Source organism: Heliangelus exortis, chromosome 1 (assembly GCF_036169615.1).
Source record: "Heliangelus exortis chromosome 1, bHelExo1.hap1, whole genome shotgun sequence".
Taxonomy (NCBI): domain Eukaryota; kingdom Metazoa; phylum Chordata; class Aves; order Apodiformes; family Trochilidae; genus Heliangelus; species Heliangelus exortis.
In genome coordinates, this window is record NC_092422.1 from 99923573 (window position 1) to 99941637 (window position 18065).

The window sequence follows — 18065 nt, forward strand, 5'->3', positions numbered from 1 at the left end:
TGTTATATCCCTTGTGGCTCCACTAGAACAGAAACCCAAACACATACAAAAATAATCTATATCTGAAGGACAGGGATGCTGACAGAGAATGTCTGATGTTAGAAAAGCACAGTTACGGCTGCCTTCTCTTTGTTACAATGTCTACAGTGAATCTGGGGTAATGCTCATACAAGAAACAAAGAACTACCACAGAGGACCCCTAAATAGGAGAAATAGATTCTGAAAGGTGTCAATTTAAGTAATTTAACTACAGCAGAGAAAAAACAAAACAGTTGTCTAAAATCTGAGCCTTTCATTTACAGAAAGCAGCTGAGAGAAAATCTTACCTTTCTCTGAAGCAGAATGAAAATGGATGGTTGTATTACACAGGCAAAAAACTTTATTTTTAAAAGTGTGCTTTGCTTATCTATATAGCAAAGTATATATATAAAAAAAACTTAAATCTACTCATCCTTTGCCTGAACTATCAAGAGAGTTGCACAGGGGAGTTGAGCTAGGTGATCTTTACAGGTCCATTTCAACCTAAGCCATCCCATGATTCTGTGGTTCTATAATACAGTCTCCAAAATGCCAAAATTACAGAGAGCTCATAGGTTCATTGGTGTTTTCTTGCATTAATGCTGTATTGTAGCTACTTCAAGAGATCTTACATTGCCTGGGAAGGTAAGAGAGTAGCCACTTTGCAGAAAAGCAAAATGTACTCTATAGAAGGCCTTTGCAGGTTATGATTACGTAGGAAAATTGGTAAGACACTTTTTTAGGACTTCTATGATTTGTAACTCAAAAGACATTCCAGAGTCTGCTGAAAATAAACATAGATTATTCTTCTGCCAGCTGAGAGGAGGGAATCCAAGTTTCTTTTGGAGTTACCAAATGTCTAGGAACAAGTGCCCAGTCTGAAAAATTTGAACACAAAATTAAATATTCGTGACAGAACTTTCTCCAATGTATCAGAGTAAGACCTGCAGCACTGCTCACCTAGATTAACTAAGAGTGCTATAGGAACATGCAGAAATGTTCCTTATCTTCCTTTTTTTGCCAGACAAACTGAACAGTTATTGAAAGACTCCTTATAATACGGAGCTGAGATATAGTAAGCATATATTGCTTTAAAAGCTACTAGACCATTGATTTTTCCATATCATCACAAAAATAATAGATCCTTTTCTGAAATATATCAGAGCAAAAATCTCTGAAGAAAATCTGGGGTCAGACCTGGCAAAATAGAAGGTGAAAACAGAAAGCTTAAATTATGTTTTTTTCTTTATTTTGGGATGTGGATCTCACTCTAGTCTTTCTCTCTCTGAATCAAATCAAAGTGCAGGCAGAAAAGGTTTTGTACTGAACAGATTAAAGGAGTGGCAACAAATTGTCAGGATGATACTCATCCAGCATTTTAGCATAATTTAAAAAAAAATACCTTGCCTATCAATTGTGTTGTACAACTTCTCTGCATTAACATGTGGTGACTGGAAGGTAGCCAGGTACCTAATCAATACTTTAAAGGTTTTGAGGATCTGATATCCATAGAACAGCAAACTGGTAAATGAGGAAAATGAATAGAAGTCCACTACCGATGGACTCCTGCACAAACAGGAAAAGAAAAATCAGCACATCCTTTGAAGGTAAATCCAAACTCACAGATTGTTAGATTCTTTTAGAGCAGTCAGAGGCATATAGGTAGAAGATACCTTGTTAATGCTGTCCTCACTGAATTGCAGAAAAGCTTTCACTGGAGGTTCTTAAGGAGAATATACAATCATGAAATTAGAGATAAATAATTTGTAAAAAGATTCTGCAGATAAATAATTGGTTAAAAGAAAGGGGAAAAAAGTATTAGTAAATGGGAAGTTTTCACAGAAAAAGAAAAGTCCATAGGGGGTCCATGCTTTTGCTTTTCACTGTATTCATAAGTGATTTGGAAAACGGTATGTCAAAATTTCCTGATGATACCAACTTACTAAGTATGGTGGTATAGATTATAGTCAAGTGAACCACTGTCAAAGGACCTATTAAAGGGGACAGTAGCTATTGATATTAGGAATTGAAATTCAAGGCACATGCACAAAATAACCCTATCTTGATACACGAAATGATCAGTGCCAGAGATGGCTATTCCTATTTGGGAATGAGATCTTGGAGGTGAGCATGCTTGGTGGTGAGTGAAAAAACCCAAACAGAAAAGAGAATAAAGCTGGTACACCCCCGTACAAATCTGTAATACACCCACAACTTGAAATTGTGCGGGTCTAATCTTCTGCATTTTGGAAAGGGGAACATGGAAGTGATAAAAGTTCAGGCTAGGCCAACAAGAATGGGAAAGGTACGAAATGGTTTCTATAAGGGGACTTAACCTACTAGTACTCCTGAGCTTGACAAATAGGAGATGCAGTAGAAATCAATAAAACAATGAGTGACATAAGTAGAGTGATGATGAATTATTATATCTTTCCACATAAATGCTAGCAAAGTTAGCAGATGTTGAGTGCAAAACACAAAACAAAGGATCCTCTCACCATTAAGCTGTGGAATTTCCTGAAGCTGAGTGATATGAATGCTTAAAATTCAGATGCCTCCTACAGGTTTAGTTATTGGGAAGAAAAATTAATCACAGCTTATATGAAAAGAAATAAATATGAATATATTTATATTAATAAATATGAAATCTGTGCACTCTGGCACAGAGAGTCCTTGGCCCACAACCTTCTGGAGTTTGAGAGGAACTTTTGTATGTAGTGTTATAATATACTCTTTGTAGATACATCCACATCTACTAATGACCACAGTCAGATCCTGAATTTAAGCATTATCTAGTATGGCCATCCTGATGATCCTGAAAATTTTGCAGCAGGTTAAAAAAATGAGTCCAAGAAAAGCTCAAGGGAAACATTTAAAATAAGTCTATCTGCAAAAATATTTTCATTTACTAGACATACTTTCCAATCTATTTGTATTGGATGCTTAATAATTTTTATTTTACTTCCTTTTTTAACATTTTTCAGCTCTCTATGGGAAGAAGTTGGATCTAAAGGTGAAGATGCTAAGGAAGATCAGTTAAAGATCACAAAGAAAAATAGTGAAGTATTTCAGAACAACAATCAGGTAGCCTATTCTGAATTTAAAAGACCACTTGAAATTTAAGATGAGCAAAAGAGAGAATTATACAAACACAGAGCTAAGATTTCAAAACAGAAAAGATGAAAGAATTGTTGAAAATATTTTTTTCCTTTTTTTGCATTAGTGCATCTGACAGCACATGTTCCCTGCTTACACAAGAACGGATAGACTAAACCTCTTCTGGCTTTTACCACTTCTCTTAAAAACCTCAAGAAATCTCTTACTACATCCTTCCAACATTGAAGTAGATAATCCCTAAGCCTTTAAAAGATATATTGCTAATGAAATTATTTCATTGAATTATTTTGAAAATGTTTAGAGAAACCAAATTTAAATTTCACTTCAAATTTTAGAGTATCCACACTTTCAACAGTTGAGAATAGGCAAAAAGTAAATTTGGCTTAGCAATGGGTAAAGCCAGGCTTTATTCTTCCTTGTAGCTACATCATTCTTTTCATCAAGCACTTTTTAAAAAATGATTTCTGTGAAATTCTCTGCATAATCAGACCACTGAAGCTCCTGCTGGTCAGCTGTGTAAAACAGTCACTTAAACTGCCCTGCATAGCTACTGTACTTGTGGATTTTCTATGGTAAGTTCTTAAAGACATTATTTTCATAGTCATCAGAGGTTTAATTCATGACAACAAGAACACCGAGTTTCTCTTAAGTAAAAAATTATTGCTTGTGTCTTTTGTAAAGACTAAACTCCTGCATATTTCCTTTGTAAATCTTAAAAGGCAGAATAAGAACAGACAAACTGGAAATCTAAGCCTTTGGATGTAACATTTTTCAAACATTTTTCAAAAAATATAAAGTCCTTGAAGTACAAAAAAAAAAAAAAAAAGGTGAACCTTCTTACTTTGACAAACTTCCTCTATAGAATCAAAAAGAGATAAGTGTACAAGGGAGGAAGAAAATGGAAGAGGATTGTCATAGCAACCACTTAAGAACATATTCAACACAGGAAACAATCTGATTAATCTCCTTCCTTTTTAAGAACTCCAGGACATACTGCACCATCCAGAGTTGAGTAATGGGGCATTTTTTAAAAGATAGTAAATTAAATCTCACTTCATTAAAATTTGTAGTTTATTTGCAGAGCTTTTCAATCATTCAATGGAGATACAGATTATAGGGTCATAAACGTAAATTAAAAATAGCCAGGTCTCCTGTTTGTTTAAATTATCTAGGCTGTAATTAAGCTTGGTAGGAGACAAAGAAAAGGTTTTATTACTTTTAAAAGGTGGGAAGATAGTCTTGTACTGAAAAGAAAAATGCTATAAAATAAACATAGTCCATGTCTAGACACTAAAGAATATAATGCTGACTATCCTTCTTTCCCATTTCTTTACATCCAATCTACTATGCTACAGAAATATCACTGGCTTCTGAAAAACACCCTCAATTCATGAAACTGCTTTTTAGTTTTAATGTGTTCAATGACTACTTTGCCTCTCTCTTCACTGGCAAGGGCTCTGGTCACACCTTCCATGTTACAGAAGACAAAGGCAGGGACTGGGAAAAAGAAGATCCTCCCACTGTAGATGAAAAACAGGTTTGAGACCACCTAAAGAACCTGAAGGTGAACAAGTCCATGGGACCTGATGGGATTCACCCACGGATCCTGAAATAATTGGCGAATTAAGTTGCAAAGCCACTGCCCATCATATTTGAAGTCACAGCAGTCTGGTGACGTACCTGCTGAGTGGAAAAGGGGAAACATAACCCCCATTTTCAGGACTGGAAAAAAGAAGACCCAGGGAACTACAGGCTGGTCAGTCTCACCTCTGTGCCTGGCAAGATCATGGAGCAGATCCTCCTGAAGGCTCTGCTCAGGCATGCAGATAACAAAGGGGTGATGGGTGACAGCCAACACAGCTTCTCTAGGGGCAAGTCCTGCCTGACTAGTTTGGTGGCCTTTTATGATGGGGTCACAGCCTCAGTGGACAAAGGCAGAGAAACAGATGTCACCCACCTGGACCTGTGCAGAGCATTCAACACTGTCCTGCACAACATCCTGATCCCTAAACTGGGACAATATGGATTTGATGGATGGACCACTCCTTGGATAAGGAACTGTCTGGATGGTCACACCCAAAGAGTACTTAAGGACAGCCCTGAGGAGAGGGACTTGGGGGTGTTGGTGGACCAGAAGCTCGGCATGAGCAGTCAATGTGTTTTTGCAGCTCCTGTGTCCTGGGCTGCATCAAAAGGAGCACAGACAGCAAGGTGAGAGAGGTGATTTTCCTCCTCTACTCTGATATTGTGAGCCTCCACCTGGAGTACTGTGTCCAATTTGGAGTTCCCAACATAAAAAGGACATAGAGCTCTGAGCATGTCCAGAGGAAAGCCACTAAAATGATCAGAGGGCTGAAGCACCTCCCCTGTGAAGACAGGCTGAGGAAGTTGGGGTTGTTTAGCCTGGAGAAAAGGAGGCTCTGAGATGACCTTATAGCAACCTTCCAAAAAGCCTACAAGAAAGCTGGAGGAGGGCTTTTTACATAGGTGTGTAGTGAGAGGACAAGGGGAAATGGTTTCAAATTTGAAGAGGGAAAGGGCTTCAAACTTGAAGAGGGAAGATTTAGATTAGAGATTAGGAAAAAATTCTTTCCTGTGGGGGTGGTGAGATCCTGGCACAAGTTTCCCGGGGAAGTTGCGACTGTCCCCTCCCTGGAAGCGTTCAAGGTCAGGTTGGATGGGGCCTTGAGCAACCTGGCCTCATAGAAAGTGTCCTTGCCCATGCAGGGTGTTGGAATTAGATGATATTTAATATGCCTTCCAAACCTATCCATTCTATGATTCTATGATTCTGTGATTCTATGATTCTATGATATCATAGCCACTCAGCCTTACTCTGTCTCAGTTTTGCCACATGAAATAATCAAATACTTCTAGATTGCTAGGTTTAAGATAGAACATAGATATTTAATTACTTGCCCTTTGAGGATAGTACTGATATAAGCAATTCTTTATGAGATATGTTTGTGAAGGACTTATTTTCAGTTCCTACATGAGTTCACACTGAAGAATTCCAGGAAAGACTCATTATCAGATCTGCATGGAAAATGTCACTCATTAGCAAATCTTTATTGCAAACAGAAGAGCAAGAGGCAGCAAATTTTTAATAAAATATTCCACCCTTTTTTCAAAAAAAGCCAAAGTATTAAATACAGCCAAAGCCTTCTTTTCAATTAGAAAGTTTTAAATTCTGCAAAAAAAGCCAATAATTTCTTCTGCTGGTGACTAGTTTTGATGGTATTTCTATTTTTCAGAACAGGAAAATTTGTTCCAGCAATAGGTCGTTTGCTATTCCTCAGGTTTTTAGAACTAAAGTGCATTTCCTTTCCTCTGTGTAGCTGTTTATATTCAAAAGTCAAGGGAAAATACTGTGTAAAAGAAATTAAAATTGTGGTTTTTACATAAGTGAAATCTGCAATTATTATGTAGGAAGTTAAGTGCACCTATTTCAGATCCTTCAGGAAAAAGCACTATTATTGCAGCTCTTAAACCCTGCATATTTCTGAAGTATAAATTTTTACCCTCAGGGGTTCCTTCTTCAGATGCAAGAAAACCAAATGCAGAAACTTATTCCAGTAGAAAGGAGAAATTATAAATTTGATCCCACTCATTTCCTAAACATTAAGCCTAATTCTCCACTCCAACCCCAGGGCAGAACTAGAGTGTTTACCAATGTCTTGTTACATCTCCTTATTTCTTGGTAGGCTCCAGGAAAGCACCCCTCAGTTCCCCAGTCAGGCAGCATTGGGTGGCCCCCAGCCAGGCAGAGCAGCAGAACGGCTCCATGTCACCAGGTCTGCCTCAAAGACCTTTTCCTTGCAAACCTCACACCTCCTGTGCACCCCCTTTCCGGCCAGACCTCACCAGTGCTCTCCCTGCAGGAGCCTGGAATGGCCACTTGCCCCTTGGCCACCATCTCTGAACAGCCACGCATCCCTCAGAGTTGCTCCCCTCCTGTTGGCTTCATGGATGAAAGCTTTGCTCTCTGTCACACAAACTTTTAACAGACAGCCAAGCTGTCCTAACAGCCACAACTTCCCCAGGGGTGAAATGGGTGATGGGGGGCAAGCAGACACTTTACTACCCTACAGACCTGGCAAAATCAGCTGTTGGTACACTTTTGCTTGGTGATGTCCTCACAAACACCTCCTAATACCTCAATATCTGCAGCACAGTACTCAAAAAAAAAAAAAAAAAAAAAAAAAAAGCATTGTGTGGGTTTGCTGCCATTTGCCAGTGAAAACTGTTTGAAATTTAAGGTGAAAGACTGGTATGGCTTTGCAAGGCCACCCTGAGCACGGCAGCATCCTCCACCAGAGGACCCCTGTACCACAGCCAGCCACTAGCTCCTCAAGTTGAAGGTTTCTTATTCATATTAATTTTGCTACAAAAAGCCACCAGTAAAATACATCCACATTTTTAGCCATTACTGTTTGTGGAATATAAGAATATATCCCCTTTCCTACATAAACCTCTGATTCTTGCTTTCTCTCTCCTCCTCTTACACTCACAGGCTTCTTCCACATCCCTGTTCTTGCCTGGTCCCAGAAAGTGACCGAGTCATGTTTTTAGAACTAGTTAAGGTTAAGTTTTGACCAATCTAAAGCTGATGACACCAGTAATGTGCCAGTGATGGTAGCAGTTGAAACATGCCCCTTAAAACTCAAAAAAAAAAAAAAAAAAAAAAAAAAGCACAAACCAAAAAAACCCTAAAAAAAGAGGTTTGGCTTCACTGTTTCCAGATGTGCTGCACCAGCCTATGAATTGGCAAGGTGGTGACCTGAAAGTAGCAGGGCAGAGGTGGAGACTGGGAGAGTCCTTTTTCAGTGAGAAAAAAGATATTTAAAAGAGAAACACTGTGAATTTCAAAGAAAATGCTCTTAACTCCATTCCCAAGAACACACACAGAGTGGGAACGTTACGGTTTGTCCATCATGTGATGTGGACATAAAGATTTAAAGATTTATAGCTCATGCTTTAAACTGTCAGACATCTAATCCTATTTCTGGTGTTTTTTTGTTCCAAACTAGTGTATTTCTTATTTAATATGTTCAGCCTTTCATGTTACAATAGCTAATTCTTAAATCAAATGCTCAGCTACTGGATTTCAATTTCACTATTTGTTGTTTCATGCCTTATGAGGACTTAGTTAAAACTCTTTATCAAGAGTTCCTGCTATTTTCCTATTAATACTAGGCTGTATTTAATGAAGTCCCAACTAAGTATGTGTTGAAAGTACATACTTATTCAACTATTGTTGCTTTATGTTGTCCTTACCTTCAATAAAGGATAAAGTGGTATTACTTATTTTCTGTATAAATACACTAATTTATGATAGACTTATGTTGTACTTATACAAAATCAGGAGTAGCTGAACACATCAGAGGGATTAAGTGTCAAGCACTGAAGAAAAAGTCACATTGTGCAAGTGCCAAAATTTTAAAATGATACTGAAAGGAGAAGATTAAAAAAGACAAAGCACTAATATTTTTCTGCTTCTTCCTTATTGTGGGAGCTGTGGTTACATATGTATATACAACATATGGAGAAGCTGAATCCCCACTCTGGAAGCCTACAGGAAATTGGACTTCCTTCCAAAAACCTCAGAAGTTGATGGATTTTGGGTTTGTTTTATTGTGTGGGGTTTTTTTAGATTACAAAGTGGTAAACATTTTCCTTCCCTGTACTTAACCTCTGGATTATTGTACACAGAAACACCAGAAATCTGAAATCAGTTCTAGAAGAATCCATATGAATTTATCTCCCAAATCTCCAAGCAGAGGTTAATGAGTGAACAGTCCTTGAACCTACACTATATCTTGAGCCTATTGGCAAATGAGGACAATCCACAAAGCAGCAGAATACATTAAAACAACTTCCAAAGGGGCAGATAAAATGCTTTTGCCAAACAAACAAACATAATCAAAAGTCACACAAAGTTCAGCTGGAATGAACACGACCACTTTAAAGTGGTCACTAATGACAAACTGCCTCCCACAAACATTTCAGGGACAGAACTGGTCGGAAAATTTCAGGCATATAGAGTCAGCTGTAAATAGGTTAGGCACTCCTATTATCATGGTGCTGATCACTAGCAGAAATAAATCTGTGACCTATAATATTACCTATTGGCAAAATAATTTTGTAAGTATGATGGGCAAACTGACAAATGTGATGGGAAATTTTTGCTTTTATAGCTAAGGATTAAGTTTTATGTATACATCCTTTACTTCAGTGCAGCTATCTAAAACTTGTACTTTATTTTTTATGTCAATACTCACTAACTTCCAGAACTAATAAAAAGGGTACAGTAAAATGAATTAATGAAAGGAGTATAATTTATCCCTATGAGATATCAGTGTATAAAGACATATATTATACATGTATATATATATGTATACATAACTATGTATATGATACCAATGCACAATAATACACTGATTTATTTTCACATGTAAAAAGTGAGCTGTTGATCAAAATATAGCAACAAAAGAAACCAACTTTTTTTGGTTGGTGGTTGGTTGGGGTTTTTTTGTTTGGTTTGTTTGTTTGCTTTCTTTTCTATCAGATAATCTTGTATAATAGGTAATCTTGTATCTTAATAATGTGGAGGTTGAAAGAGAAGAAAATGCAGTATATTAGCATGAACAAAGCTACACAGTACAAAACAGAAGGAAAAAAATTTAAAGCCAGTAGAAACAAGTTAAGAGCATTGCTACAGTGACTCCTTGGGCTGGATTAATAAAGGCTGTTTACTGTCTTACAGGGGGATACCAAATGAACTTAGGAGACAAGAGGTTCAAAACAGTGAAAAGGAGGAAGCTGAATAGTTAAACAGTGGAGCATATCTTTGCTAGATGCAGTGTTTAGAAAGTGATTTTGAAAGTCTTTTAACCACAAACTCAGAAAATACATTGAGGAAGTATTATTAAATGAAATTTCTGGTGGCTTTCTGTAAGCAAATATCACACCAAATGAAATGCAAATATATTAAAATATGTTACTATTACCTGGTTTCTGATTTCAGTTTCTGACTTCTATTCATTATCATCAAACACTGTGTAAAACTTTGCTGAGTGATCTCAAGTGCTGGTCCATGGCTCAACAGTGACTCGTAAAAGTCACACCTGAAAACTATGCATGCATCTTCCTGAAATTGCAAGGAAATAAGCCAATAAATAAGATAGAAATAAAACACATAAACAAACACTAATAATTCCATCTAATTTTCAAAACAATGTAAATTACTGAAACAATCTGTAGAATTATTGAAGGATTTGGGACCAGCATTTTATTTTTTTTTCCTAAAATGATGGCTAAAAAGATTCAAAAGCAGCAATCTGTACATTAGCTGCCCTAATGTATCCACACTGCCAAACATTTTCTTCTGATTCTACAACACTCTAGTAACATTTCCTTAGTTAAGTGAAAAAAAAAAACAAACAGAAAAACCAAACCCACCTTGTTTTGTTTGGAGGCTTTGGTTGCTTGGAAGCACCGGAGAGCTTGCTTGAGTAAATCAGACAGCAGAGTTCAAGGTCTATTATATCTCCTCTGTGTTACTCTGACAGCTCAGTCATATGTCTTTAAATCTACAAAAAAAAGAAAAAGGAGTAGTTTTGTGAGTAGTAAAATTTTAAAAACTCACCTTCCTGTATCCTAAATGTTTTATTTCTGAATTTCCATGGTCAGCTAAGTTTTTCTTTTTGGTGGGGCTTTCACTGTTCCAGAGTAGTTTTTCTGTTTTCTGATAAGATAGTCGGGACGACATGACAGTAATTATGAAACTGTTTTGGAAAGATAGTCAAGAATTTAAGGGGAAGGAAGGAAACACATTTATACAGTAACCATTCTGAAAACCAGTCTATATCTATGTGGGTCTTTTTGCATTTTCACCTATGTTGGCAGATGGAAGATGTGGGGTGCTCTTCCCCAGGATTAGAAGCATGGTATCATGTCCCAGAAAGAAAAACTACAGTAAAGTTGAGCATATGACAGTAGACAATGAATAGATATTTATATTTTAATTTATTCCTATTAATAGACATATGAGCATTTCATAATGAGGTACATGAGCCTTGCTTACTACAGTAAAAACACCTACACATATATAATATTAAGCCAGGAGCTCCAGGTCTGCTTATGGATTAAGGCCTTTTTTATTAGGTTATATATTCCATTACTTTTCCTTAATTTTCTTGTCCTAGTTTCTGTGGGCTTTTTACAGTAGCACTCCATTAATGGAGAACTTTTCCAAATTAGCCTTAGAACACAGCAGAAGATTTTATGGATTATTACCCATAAAATGGGTATCCTATGTGTGGGTATAAGTATTCATAACAATATCAAATGTATTAATTGACACTGATAATCTATAGATGTTGTGTGTTTATAAAAATGTTTGTGTAATAGATTTGTGGGGCTTTAAATGTGGGTATATGTGGTTGGATGGACAGATTTTTAGAGTATTACATTTAACAGGAAGAGAAGAATATTTTTGTACAGGTACAAATCTCTTTATTGTCTGAATATTTGGAAACTTCATGCCATGATTCTGGTTTAAGTCTCTTTTACATTATCTCCTTTCCCAGATTAATAAGCTAATAAAGAGAATCCAAAAAGTAAAGAATAAAGCATGTGTGTTTGAAAATTCTTCTGTATTTAGGCATGTTGGGAATACTGGGCACTGATCTGATTTCACAACAACACAAGACAAGCTGACAGCAGAGAACCCATTTATCCTTAACACAGAGCACAAAGTAAATATTCAGCCTTGTTGTTTGAATGTTCTGTCTGGACACACTGCTCACATATTACATCTGACTACATTACTTTGAACACGTTCAGCTACAACTAGCAACAAACCTTTGTGATTTAAATTCCTCAGTCATTTTTCGCTTTATATCTTCCAGATTTTATGATGTCTCATCTTGAACCAACTGCCTTGGGCTACTATTGCTCTAACAATGCTCAGTCTGGGAAACTGTCTAACCCAATGGAAAAGGTAAAAATCAGAAAACAGAATCACATGGACTCTGTTCTCTTAGGAACTGTAATTTATGCTCTGCATGCTCTCCACAATGTTTTCACTTATTTTTCCTCACACTTCCATTTTCCATTTTCTGAAATCTACAGCATTACAGATACATTTATACCTCTCACTACTTCCAGTATTGAAAACATTAAGTATTCTGAAATCATAACTCAGACCCTAATAATATAAATATTAATAAATATCTAACTTTTACATTCCATTTTTTTTAATAATGTTTTTGCAGCCCTCACATCAGAACAGAAGAACCTGGAAGGTGGCAGTCATATAAAGAGAATCCCAAATGCATTTTTTTGAAAAATAAAGTGCTTTTAAATATCTTGTGAGGCATAATTCTTAATAGTCTTAAAAATAAACAATCCATTGGTTCTTTCATGATTTTTACTGGTCATTAAAAAAAGCAGAAAAGAAACAAGAATTCCCAGATACTTTATGTCTTCTTGATCTTTACACAAAAGAACAGGCCAACAAGCATGAACTGAGCTAAGAGACCTAAGCAGCCTTCAGAGTTGCATTGGAGGTTGGTCCCCAGTGCAAATGCAAAAGGTGAGAAAAGAGAAGAAAGAAGTAAGAGGAAAGAAAAAAACAAAGGGGAAAGGAAGAAAGGGAGAGGGAGAGGGAGAGGGAGAGGGAGAGGGAGAGGGAGAGGGAGAGGGAGAGGGAGAGGGAGAGGGAGAGGGAGAGGGACCTGTGGAGGACCAGTACATTAAAATATGTTCATTTGAATTTAGCATTATTTTCCTTAGTACTTATTAATTGTACTTTTCTCTCTGATGACTTACATTTCAGAAGGTAAATACCACTTAGGTCACCTCCACGCTGGCTGGAATTTCACATAATGGAGAAATCTTCACAAAAATATTAATTCCAAACACGACTGGTTCCAAAAACCATGCAGAGATCTGGCCTTAACTGTTTAGGCAGGAAATGCAATAATTTAGTGCTAGGTACTCTGAGTGACAGAGTGATTGTAAAGTTAGTCTGATTGTAAAAAAAGGGGAAGGTGCCTGGAGGAAAAAAAATACTCATAACAAAATTGAGTTTGAAAGGCATTCAAGTGATATATTTTTAGTATGTGCTTTACTGTATATTCATGCAAGTCGTTCATTAAAAAATGCATGTTCCAAGAGTTCAGATCTCTGACTGAAATGCCAACAAATACAGCTTTGCACAAATACTGAGTAGTAAAAAGATTAAAAAAATAATTATCCAACTAAATGCATTTAGTGAGGTTTAACTGACAAAAAAATACAACATAGAACTGGAAAGTTACAAATTATTCAGGCAAATCTCCATCTGGCTTTAGAGTATACAAAAGAAAAATAACAGGTAAACAGATATTCATCAATGAATAAAGGAGTACGAGTGAGCTGAAAGACAGAAATTGGTACGGACAGGAAAAAATATCTGAGCTGCTTGTGAACTAAGGTAAGGTGTAAATGAAGTAGTAGAATGAAATACTGGTATAAGATGGAACAGTAGAAACTAAAGAAAAAGAACCATAATAAAGCTTTGTGGATGTAGTTTGAAATGGTTAAGGCCAGTAAACACCTTTGTGTGTGTGTGTTTCTCTTTGAGTTGTTAGAATACCTATTTCATGGTTAGAATTTCTGAACAAACAGCAATGACTGTGGACTCCTGGGTCTCCAAGGCTGTTACAGGGAAGAAAGATAAAGCTCCCCACTTACCAATAAGCAGCAGCAATCAAACCTTAGTTATAGTACGTGATATTCAGGAAAAATGCAAAATCTAATCCTTAGAAGCTTAATTATAGCACTAATTTCAGAGGTTATATGCACTAGAAAGTAAAATGAGAAAATAAAAGATATAAGGTAACTAATACACTGGGTAATTAATGTTAAGTCCAATTATGAACTGCATCTATTTCAGGATATTATAGTAAACAGATTCATTCACCAAATACCTACTGAGTCAGCACAAGATGATTTTATGCTGGTTTTAGATGAGGTTTTGGTACATAACAAGGACAGAAGAGCTGACTGCAGAAAATAACCTTGAAATGGGGTGATCATGAGTGAATTCAATTTAAACTCAGATTAATAAACTATGGATTTCCATTCCGAAAAGGCAGACTTTGAGATAACAGAATCATCTGTTCTGCACTGATGAGTGTATGTGGAAGAGTCAAAAAGTGAAAGAAAAGATGTGGAATTTGTACCCTAAGGAAACGGTAAAAAGTTGTGTTACGAAAAGAACGCTATCTTACCTCAGAATGGTAAGATTTGCTTGCAGAAAGCCCAAGATCTCTGTAGTCCACAAAGAGACCATTTTTTCTTAAGTTAAGTCTCATCTTGGCAGATGTGTTGATGAGGCAGAGTGCCAGACCTTGAAAAATGCTTCATATTCATCATTATCCATATTATCGTGTCCTTGCATACTCAGAAAGTAGTTATGTCAAAGATAGTCTCACGACTGGCCACAAAGAAAGTAGAATTTTTTCCTACTTCAATATATGAAAAATAAACTAAATGTCTGGAAATCATCTGTAGACTGCACAGACCCTCCAGTGTTCCAGCTGTTGCCATGAGCTTCTGGATTAATCACCCACATGCCAAAAATTCTTAAAACCCACTAATAGGTTAAAGATGGACAGAAAAGCTTGCTGCGAACAAAGACATTATTAGCAGATGGAACATTGCAAATCATTATCAGAGAATGAGAACATCTAAATAAACACATTTATATTATATCAGTTTGTCCTGTGCTGTCAAGCAAAATGTTATCATTTAACTATGTGCCCTGAGACAACGTAAAAATTCTTAAAAATACCATTTGTGCCAACCAAACATAAATGTCTATGCTTACAGGAAGTGACTCTACAGTGAAGGTCTTGATCACTTGATTTTAGTCCCTTAAAACTACCAAGTGAGGATCCAGGAAGTGTGAACTGCTGGACAATTAGTAGGTGAAATAAAGCAGAAGAGCAAGTAGAGGAACATACTCAGCTATTATCAGATAAATAGGAAAAATGTTGGTTTGACACTAGTCACAAAGTTACCTTATATTAAAAAAAAAAAACAACATTATTCATTGTTATTGTTCTGAGGAAGTACTGTATTGATATGTGTTCTCATGGATGTGCTCAAAAAAAAATCCAAAATGGAGGAACTTGGTCTTCCTCACAGAATTGGAACATTTCAGTAGAATTTTGTATTTCTCTTTAATGGGAGAAAATTTCCTACAAAATGATAAAAAATATTTTGAAGCTCAGGAAGTATTGACCAGAATGGCTGTCTTTCGAAAAACTCAAAATTAAGACACAATCTTTGTGTCAGACTTTCTCTGTCATTACATTCTACTGACATAACATCAGTAAGACTAAATGTGTCTTGAGATAAATATATTAATTTAGCTGATGTATCTTACTGTTATAACATCAGTAAGTGTGACTGTGTCTAATACAACTTCACTGAATTACATTGATCAAACATCAGGGAGCAAAATATCACTGTATCCATTCCTACCCTTATAACTGTAAATCCATACTTGAGCTGACATGTCTCACAACTCACTGACTGCTCCAAGGATTAACATAGAGATAAAATGAAAAAGATAAGTAAAATTAATCAAGAAATGTCACAGATTTTAATACCACCTATTCAATTCCACTCTATGGCCACATGTCAAGCAGTCTTCAATTTTTTGACTCTCTCTCTATATATATATCTTGTTACGTAGTTTACTATAATTTTAATCAATAATGCTAAAATAACAAGTTGCTTGTTTTTCAAAATTGCCAACTTCAATATTGGCAGAAATGTCATGATTCTTGTAGTCTTAGTAGATAATCTGGCTCAGTGGCCAGTCTTCCATTGACTTTCCCAAGCAGTATGTCAGACCTCTGATGGTGTAAACTTTACATATAATAACATTTTCTCTTAATACACAAAACCTATAAAAGAAATGAATAGCATCCTGTACTTTGAGTATCATTCTCCTGATACCAAAATAAAATTTTCTTATGTTTTCCTGTCATAATAATGTAAATTAATTTACCGTTTTATGAAATTGAAGCTGTATATCATATTTTTTTATTGCTCTGTAATAAAAATGGGAATATTGCTTAATTCACAGAGGGGATTTCAATCATAGATTTATAATCATAACTTTGAGTAGCCTGAATTTTCAACTGCAAGCAAATACATTGACCTTATTTTGTACAAAACTTAGCAATTATTTTTAGCAGCGCTCCCAAAGATCTGCGTGAGATATTTTACATTCATTTTTTCAGTTGTTCAGCATTTACAAGTAAGCCTTAAGTTGTTCAACTACAAAATACTGTGACAAAGCAAGTGTCCTTAGGTTTCTAGTCCAGTATATCTTCAGTGTGAGAAACCATTATTGTAAGCATTCAGTCTTTCTTCCTAATAGTCCTTACTCTTATTTGCTTAAGATTCAAAACCTGGAACCTGATAGCAAATACTTTTTTAAGTAAGTTTTAGCCTAATTTTACTGCACTATCTAGCTTTGCCTCTCTTTCATTTCAGTCCCTTCTGATTTTTCTTAATACTGATGAGAATTAGTTTTTAATATGTTTGTGCTGTATCATCATCTTTTTAAACTAGGGTATCAGACAAAGTCACTGTGTGATAGTGTACTTAAGAAACCTTTTCCTCTATGCACAGAACAGCACAAAACATACAGCATGTACTTCTTTCAGGATATACACACAGCAGTGTTCCAAAATGACATCCATTTTACCCATTTTTGATCTCTTTACATTGCTTATATCTTAGATTAACGCAGAGTTAAAGGCTTATTTTGACACAAATGGCTCTTATTATAGTGCATTTAAGAGATTTATAGATTCAGGGAGTTGTAATAAATTAACTGAAGAGAAGGCAGAAAGCAGCTTTTGAGGATGTGAAGAAAGGGGGTGAGAGTGTACTAAGCAGACCCTAGAAAGAAGTAAACTAGGTTGGGAACAAATAAGGAAAGACAAGGCGAATAGTTTCCATGCACTGGAGTGATATCTTCTCTCATTTAATGCAAACCCATCAGAAGAGACTGCAAGGAGAGCATTGCTTTCATTTGGTTGTCACAGAGAAGGAGACGAACTGATCTGAAAAATATTCAAGATTCTCCTAGTGAAAGACAGATTTTTGTCCCTTCTCAATGTGATTTTGCACATCCAGAAAGGAACATAAGAATGACTTGTGCTTCTTCATTAGCTCTCCTTTAGTGGAAGGGACCAAGTAGTTCTCAATGATAAGAAATGACAGGGGGAGGGAGTGAAGAAAAAAAAAAAAAAAAAGCACATTAGATGCATAAATGCAGTGCCACAAAGTTAGCCTCAGCTTGTGGGTCCAGCTGCTCTTCTGTAGCCCACTGGCACTCTGTTAAGGGTTGGGAGGAATTAATTCTGCCTAAGGGAAGCAGAGCATGCCAGGGAGGTTCTGAGCTGCTCACCCCTCAGAGGGCTGCTTCTGTGCTTGGCTGGCAGGACTCATCCCAGGGGAAAATGTGGAAGCAATTTCTGCTCTTCACTAAGCACAGGGGCTGTAACTCTCCATGGAATGGGAGAAAAAACCCTTCTGGCACCTTTGGCATCTTCTTTCTCCTCTGACATTTTACACCTATAAAAAGCCTACGCAAAATGGGGCTCTAAAAATGAAGCTGAGGATTTAAAATGAAGCAGTTACCAGTTCAATCACGTTCATGCAGCTTCTGTCCTCACCCAGAAGCAGTTCTTTGGAAAAGGACTTTGTGATACCTTGCTTGTAAATGGTGTGAAATAAAATTAAGTTCTCTGCCCTTCCTTGGCAAAAGCAAATATAAAAATCACTACTATAAATGCTGCACCCATCTTGTAAAATGTATAGCTTTTAAGACTATAGCACACATGGTGAAAACAGAT